General features: G+C 35.4%; 1 protein-coding gene across 17 annotated transcripts in view; it reads right to left on the bottom strand.

Moving 5' to 3' along the window:
• Positions 1-7,746, bottom strand: part of LOC101724814 (EGF-like and EMI domain-containing protein 1) — a 634,038-nt gene that overhangs the window by 400,289 nt on the left and 226,003 nt on the right. Inside the window, exon 1 of one of the 17 annotated variants that reach the window (XM_087186971.1) lies at positions 4,883-4,904. The exons of the other annotated variants lie outside the window; for them this stretch is intronic. The gene's annotated coding sequence lies outside the window, so the exon portion shown is untranslated. Of the gene's footprint in view, positions 1-4,882; positions 4,905-7,746 lie in introns of those variants that run through there. 17 annotated transcript variants of the gene reach the window in all.

Raw genomic sequence — 7,746 nt, 5'->3', positions numbered from 1 at the left:
ATCTGCCAACCAAAAGGAAAATCCTGAAATGTAACATTGCCAAAGTCAAAGAGCATATGTGAAGCATGTATTCTCTAGCCAAGCTGAAATGAATCCAACCTGTGTTCTTTGTCATAGTTATATCGAAGCAGAAAAACTTGAGATGTAAAGATGTTCTCTAGTTCCCTGTTTCTTCTGGAACAAAATTAGAGATGCTCTGCCAACCCACTCTCATAGCAGCAGAGATAGCAATAAAATGTAATTCAACAATTGGTGAAGGTAGCAGTGCCTATTATCATCTTAAAAGTCAATATTTTATAGAGTTTAAATTTCAAACCTCAGAAAGATAGTCACTTCCTAATTAGGCAAAATAATGAAATACTTTGTAGGATGCAAAGTACACTTGGATCCTTTTTTTTTTTATTTGGAAAATATATTTTTATTTTTTATTTCATTATCAGCTGCTATAAAGGAAATGATAACAGTAATAAAACCTTCTATCACTAGCAGTGGATTTGTATTGGAGGAAAAAGAAGATAGAAAACATGAGAAAATCAGTGAAATATTTATTCATTTATCCCCTCATTCATTTAACAAATATTAATTGAGCTTCCTATATATTCTAGGCATTTTAGTGAGCGATATACATGTGAAAAACAAATCTCAGATGTACAAATAAATTTAAAGTAAGCTTTATATAAGGGTCATCATCAGTAATGAATGACAATTCACTGAGTGTGGAAGGAGATAATTGCTGCAGAAGTTTAAAATGTTCAAAGACAAGGAACTGTAGAATAGATTTCTATAAATGGAATTACACACATTTTGGTTGAGTCATAGAAAATGCTGTCTTGTACCTTGGTAGGATATCTAGAACTTCAAAAGGCTCATCTTCATAGTTGAAACTGTTCTTATACAGAGGGAATATTAAGAGAAAGGCAGAAGGAGAAATTGCAGCCATAGGAAGTAGCCATTATATTGAGTTGTATTTGATGTGCTAAGAATTTGGGCTTAATCGTCTATCTACATCAGTGCTTCTCATATAATTAAGTGCACATTAATCATCAGAACACGTGTTTAAGTGTAGATTCTGATTCAGTAAGTGTGGGTTGGGGTCCAAGGTTTTGTATTTCTAACAAGCCCCTAAAAATAGACCTTCTGCTGCTTCTAGGACTGGACTTAATGTAGCAAGGCTCTGAGTCCCAAAATTTCATGTGAGAATCACTTGGGAAACTTGTTAAAATGCAGGGTTGTGAGTATTTTACTGATTTCATAGCTCCTGAATAGTCCAAGAACCCACATTTTTGTGAGTCCCCCATGTAATGGCCCTCAGTGGCACATTGATGAGTGGGGTGTGTGAAGGTGTTCATACTTGCATTTTAAAAAGCCAAAGGAATGTCAAGATGGCGTGTGAAGAGTACTGTGTGCTCATTTTTTTTAAAAGGTAAAAACAGATCCAAAGATCATTTAAAAGGCTATAAGGAGTCTTTCAATTAAAAAATGCTCAGAATGATAAAAAATTAATGACTCTGGACTAGATCAGTAATTGACTGCTTTGAAGTGCAGATAATTTCATGATTCCTCCTTATGGCTGAATCGTTGCCCATGAAATGAATGTAACAACTTGTGCTTCAAGACGGATCGAGTGCTTTATGCCAAACTTTCCATTACTAATTATAACTCTTGTTCTTAGAAAGAAAATACAAGGTAAGTGTAAATCTACCCATGATAAAATGAAGACACGGATACTTCTGTAACCTGCATTTAGCTGAGTGTGCTCTCACCAAAGATGAGTGCTCCTTAGAGTCACATAAACTATCCATATATTGTGTGTACTGTACTCTCATTTTCAATTGTCTAGATGCATTTAGGTTGCTGAAGAGATATTATAAATAAGAATGAGAAAATTTTATGGTCTTGTTTTCTAACTTTGGGTGAACATTCATGACATCAAAACAATACCATTGTTCTTCTAAAACCAAATCTAAATGTCACCTTCTTTAAAGCACCAGAACATTATACTTAGGAAAGACCGGAAGCTAGACAGGAGTGGATGAACACCTATTACCACACAAACATGATGGCTGGAATGAATCAAGCTGGACAAAGAATTAATGAATACCTTCACGGAGGTCATATCAAGGTCAGGTTTGATAAAATTTAGGCTTTCCAGGGTTCTGTAATTTTAAGTATTAACTATGAAATAAAAATGCCATGTTGACTGTCCTTCCAAATCCTAGGTTTTATATAAAATGTAACTCTTTCTTTATTCAGTGGGGCTAAGAAGAAAAATATAGTAGGATCAAGGGATACTGTAAATGTTATTTTCATTTTTAAAAATTCAGCAATGTACTTTTATCATTACAAGGATTTTAAAAATGAATACACTTTCTACAATCAGTGCTGGAATCACAGGCTGATAATTTTAAAAGTCTATCTTAAAAATTTAAAAATAATTGGAACAAATCACACCTTGGGCTATTTCCTTGACTTTTCTGTAATACTGCAATTATGCTTAAAATAATTTTTAAAGGATCTATAACACTCTGTGGCAAACTTACTTTCCAAATATAACCATAACAATATTTCATACTCCATATGTTTTTCTCTAAGGTGCTGTTGACCCTCCACCAACAAGAAGTAGAGTCCAGTTCCTCTCTTTGTGTACCTGGGTGGGCCTTAGTAATTTGCTTGATAAATAGAATGTGGCAGGAGAGATGCTTTAGAATTTCTAAAGCTACATCAGAGGAGGCCTTGCACCTTATACTTAGGGCTCTTATAACATTTGCTTTTGGGATATTGCTCCTTGGAAGCAACTGAATAAAAAAAAAAAGAGACAAAAATTGACAAGGAAAAGCAGCAGCTGGTTGGCACTGAGAAGACCAAGCCCTAGGGCAAGCCCATGTATACAGAGTTCATCTGACTGCTCAAACTGATAGTCAGCATCAATCCTTCTCCTCATTTCCCTTTCTCCTTCTGAGCTTTGGAGAACAATAATAGCCAGGCTCTCCTCTTTTAGTCAATTAAATCAAAATCTCTGAGTAAGAAATTGGAGCATAATTTTCAAAAATAATTCTCAGGTGATGTAACTGCAACCTGAGTCAAGGTTGAAAACCACTGACTTACAACATAGTATAAATATCCAGTAACAATGATCAAATTCTTTATACTCTTCCTGGAACTTTAAACCAGAAAAGTATTATGATACTCCAGTAGATACTAGTGCATTATATATGTAATTGCCCCATCTTTGAATTTAAAAAATAGAGGGTATGTTCAAGATTTATTCCTTGAGTTATGTATTTTTCTTATGGTTGTCCAATTTTTTAAAAAAAATCCATTATATCTAGTACAGCAACTAAAAACGCATATAATAAATATTCTAAAAGAGACTACTCTTTCCATTGGTCTGTTCCATAACTCACAATTAATGATGAGAAATGTATGTGATGTAAATAAATATCTGAAATATTAAGCAAAAATTCAGTAATTGAAGTATGAGGTTCAAAACACAAAGAGTTATTATCTTTAAGAAAAAAGACTCCTTTATTCCTTTTGGGGCCAGCCCTAGCCGACTACCTCTATCACTGTGAGTTCTAGGATCATGGCGGCTGGGTCTATTCCACTGAGAGGAGGCTTGGGTACGAGAATAGAAAGACTGGAATGGCATGTTTTAAAAACTCAGGAGTGTTGCCAGAACCATAGTGCACTCAGCTGTTGACTCTTGCCCAACCTTAACCCAGGAATCTAGTGCAATCTCTTGGAAGTCACCTGTTCACCCATTGTGGGTAGAGGAGACTGACTTTCTTATCTCCAAGTGTTAGCTTGCAGTTTTTGCACTTAGCCCCACAACTTATGTGGGTAGACCTCATTATTATTTTTTTTTCTGAAGGACTGATGCTCATGCCAACTCTTTGTGAGAAATTACTGAGGCACAAACACAGGCATGTCTATATACAGTAGCATTTTGTTTCAATTGCGTATGTGTGAGGTGTTAGATAATAGCATAAAATTGGACTAATCACTCAATCACATTTCTCACCAGAGGTGACAAAACAAAACTGATGTGCATTAATTGGATGGCAGACAAGTGATGAAAAAGTACAAGTCAGGCAGAAGGAAAATGAATCAAGAAGTAACTTCTGTTTGAATACTTCCCAAACTTTTCAAATGGGAATTTGCAGGCTGGATAAAAAGAAATAATCCCAGGCAAACAATGGGTGTGAAGTGTTGAGTAGTGGCTAATTAAAAATCTAAAATATTAGCAAATCATAAAAAGAATCTGGTGATCTCAAAAGCTTCTATCAGAAAATTTGGCATCTAATTTCTGTTTTAAAAATATGTATTTTATGACAAATGACCCAGCTACATGGAGATTCCAAAAGTAAGTATTCACCTTTATCAAAGGTAAATAAGCACCTTGATGACACCACTAATGTGAGATTGGTCACAGATAAGGAGATATTAAGTATTTGGGCTTATGTATATAACAACACATAATTTGGTATTATAAAATTCAATTACCTTTAGAAACATTTCAAGAGATCTGTGGTTTAAAGTTATTCATAACCAGGCCAGTGTTAAGTTGAGGTTTCAGCATATCAAAATATTTCATTAACATCCTATCACAGAAGCCTGGGATTGGATGATATATTTTTTTCCAGTTCTCTCGACAAGTTCCCACTTTTTAAATGGTTGCCATTTGTGGTATTAATTTGGAGAGAAAAATACAGCAGAAAAAAGTTAAGAAACATAAGTTGCATGTTTCTCAGCATCACAGCCAATAAACTGTCTCTAAAACAGACTGGCAGATATTCTGAAGTGCTACTAAAACAGGAGGCAGGGAACATGCGAAGCCATGCAAAGGATGCGGAAACACTTAGAAGGGAGAGAAACCACTTACTGCTTTTCTCACTCTCTCCCACCTCACTGTGAATGGCAAGTAAAGAAAGATAAATGCCTTTGGGGACACATTCCTTAATGTGTAACAGAAAACTATCAGTCCCTAAGCAAAGAGATGGCTGCCCTTGTCTTTGATTAATTAGGTTATAAATCCTGGGAGGATAACCTGTATATTCAAGGACTTCTCAGGACTATAGGAAACAGTGTTGGAACTGTTCAGGGAATATGAGAGTCTAAAAACAAAGAAAATGCAAAGAGACTTAAAAGTCTTCTCCTTATCTTCATATCAAATACGAGAAACAGAAAGACTAAAAATAAAAGGAATTTCCAAGGTTACCCCCCATGTGCTGTCACTGAATGGATTCAGTTTCACCTGCATAACTGCACTCCCTAAAACCTGGGGTCAGAACAGCAAAAGTTTTTAGAACTCCTTGCCTTTGAAGAAAGTTCCATAGCTTGTGAAATTCAAGTCACTACTGAACGTAAGATATTCCAGTATTCTATCTAACACTCAGAAAAATAAAACAAAACTGCCACTAATCTTCATAAGGTACATCAAGATTAAGACATGGCCTAATTTTAGAAATGGTAAAATGTGAAAAAATGCACTTCAAAATTGATGAAATATGATATTTAATAATTTTAAGCCACAACTGCCTCACCTACAGTATTGAGGACATAATGTAATGAAGTAGGCTGCAGAACAGCCAAGGTCATATTTCAGTCAGGTTCAACTACTATTATTGCTATTATTTTTCATGAATCTATTTCACCAATGTCTTCAAGATTTTATCCATTGGATGAGGTAGAAGGATCAATCCACAATGGTCACCATAGACTGGCAAAAGTCTTGTGAGAATTTCTATTAGAAATCCAGTGAACACATATAATATTCTCAAGCAAGGCAGACTTGCAGAGTTGTCAGAATGCAGTGTCACAACTAGAATCAGCAGAAGTGTTTCTGACCACCTCTTGGCTCTCCCATAGGGTCCTCCTTTTAAAAAATACTGCCAGCTGAGCACCTTTCAGGGGTCCTGAGATGATGACAGCCAAAGGGAATATGACTGCAAGTCATTATTAATATTGATCCTTTCTTTTTCTTTGTGCTACAGTTCTTCTGTGTGCTCTTTATATGAAATTCTTCTCTTTTCACTTGTGCACACAGTAAAAAGGGAACATTTGGCATAGTTGAAAATGCATATACTTTTACAGAAGTTTTTTTTTCAAGGCTGACTAGCTATCCAATTAAATCTTCTAAATGAACCTGTATTGCAAGTACAAAAGAAAGAGTGTCGGTGTTATTTTCCTGTGAGTGAAACACTAGAGGCTCAGTGCCTTTGAAATGCACTTGTAAAAAGTGTGATTGGTATCAGCTGTGAAACTAGAATGACCAATATAGAAATAATGAGAAGGAGAGGCCTGCAGGCAGAAACACCATGAAGAGTATGATGAGTATGTGCATGACTGAAGATCAATATGTTCAGAAGATGATGGAATGGGTTTCAATGAGGGAAAAAAAATGGATTCAGATAGCTTGAGTATGTGCAGGAAGACCAGGGAGGACTGTCAATCTGACACCTGCCAACATTGACACGAGTGACATGGTGGCCTACCCATTACATGTGGGCTGCTTTTCTCTACAAAGTAAAGATAGAGCAAGGTGTGGATGCGAATAAATAAGTGTACACTTATTTTCAGAACCAATAACTGCATCTTCAGAAGTGTTTTCGAACACAAGTCAACTCCGCTAAAATTAGTTTTAGTGAGATGGCAACTTTATCTAAGGCCTGTAACAAGAAATCTAGTATATAAGCTTTGGAAACAATGGTTTATCTTGCTATCTTTTAAAAAAATCTGTGCTAGTCTTGAACTGTGTTCATTTTACCATCGGCATCATATGTTATTTTTATTATCATATGTCTGTGGTTTTCTTGTGAGGAGCTACATAATACCTTTACTTTGAGATCACCAGAGAGGGGTGAGCACTACTTATTGCAATAATGGGCTTGGAGACCTGACTGGAAAAGCTTCTTGATCTGAAGTTTTCAAGAGTCAGAAGACCAATAGTGTAGACTAGTCAAGTGCCCAACTCATTTTATGAGATGGCTATATTGCTTCCTTTTATTTTCTCCCTTGATTTCCCCCTAACGGCACCTTATGCATGTTATAAAAAGCATGTCTTAGGTGTGCTAAAGCACATTAGCAATTATCAGCAACTTGCCTTTTCCCTTTGTGCTCCATATTTGTATGAATATTTGTATTTATTGATATTTGCATCTAGAGAATCTAGTCTTAAAATGATTGTGACATTAAAAATTGTTTTGAAAGTAACTATTACTAATAGTTAAATAAATAATTTCCCAAACTGAACTTCTGAATACATTTTACATACTCCATAATTATAACAACACATTAAATGATGCATTTATGGTCTCTAAGCATGATCTCACAATATTGCAAGATCGACTCCAAATTTCTACTTTAGGAACTTTTTGGTGAAGAACTGTGTTACCGAATGAGGCTTTATTAAATTCTGGACAAGTATTTGTCTCCCCTGAGAAGCTATGAAGGTGTTTCAAAAAATGTACATGAACTCTGACCCCAGAGGACTTAAAGTCAAGACACTGTTACAATACACTCCCAATTTAAATAAAATAAAATAAATGCAGTGATAGTACATGTTCATAGAAACCTACTGCTGGCTGAAACTTATCCAAGGCACATTGTGTTACTTAGCTTTCCATTACTATAAGAGTTACCAGAGATAAATTAATTTTGATTTAACTTTCATTTTGGCTAACAATTTTGGAAGTTTCAGTCCATGCTCAAACAGCCCCTTGTTTTGTGCTAATATATCATCTCAGG

This window comes from Heterocephalus glaber, unplaced genomic scaffold (genome assembly GCF_053883595.1).
Source record: "Heterocephalus glaber isolate CG9 unplaced genomic scaffold, H.glaber_assembly_v1.0 deba00001504, whole genome shotgun sequence".
Lineage (NCBI taxonomy): Eukaryota > Metazoa > Chordata > Mammalia > Rodentia > Bathyergidae > Heterocephalus > Heterocephalus glaber.
Note: the sequence above shows the minus strand (reverse complement) of the source record. Positions and strands in the feature narration are given on the sequence as shown.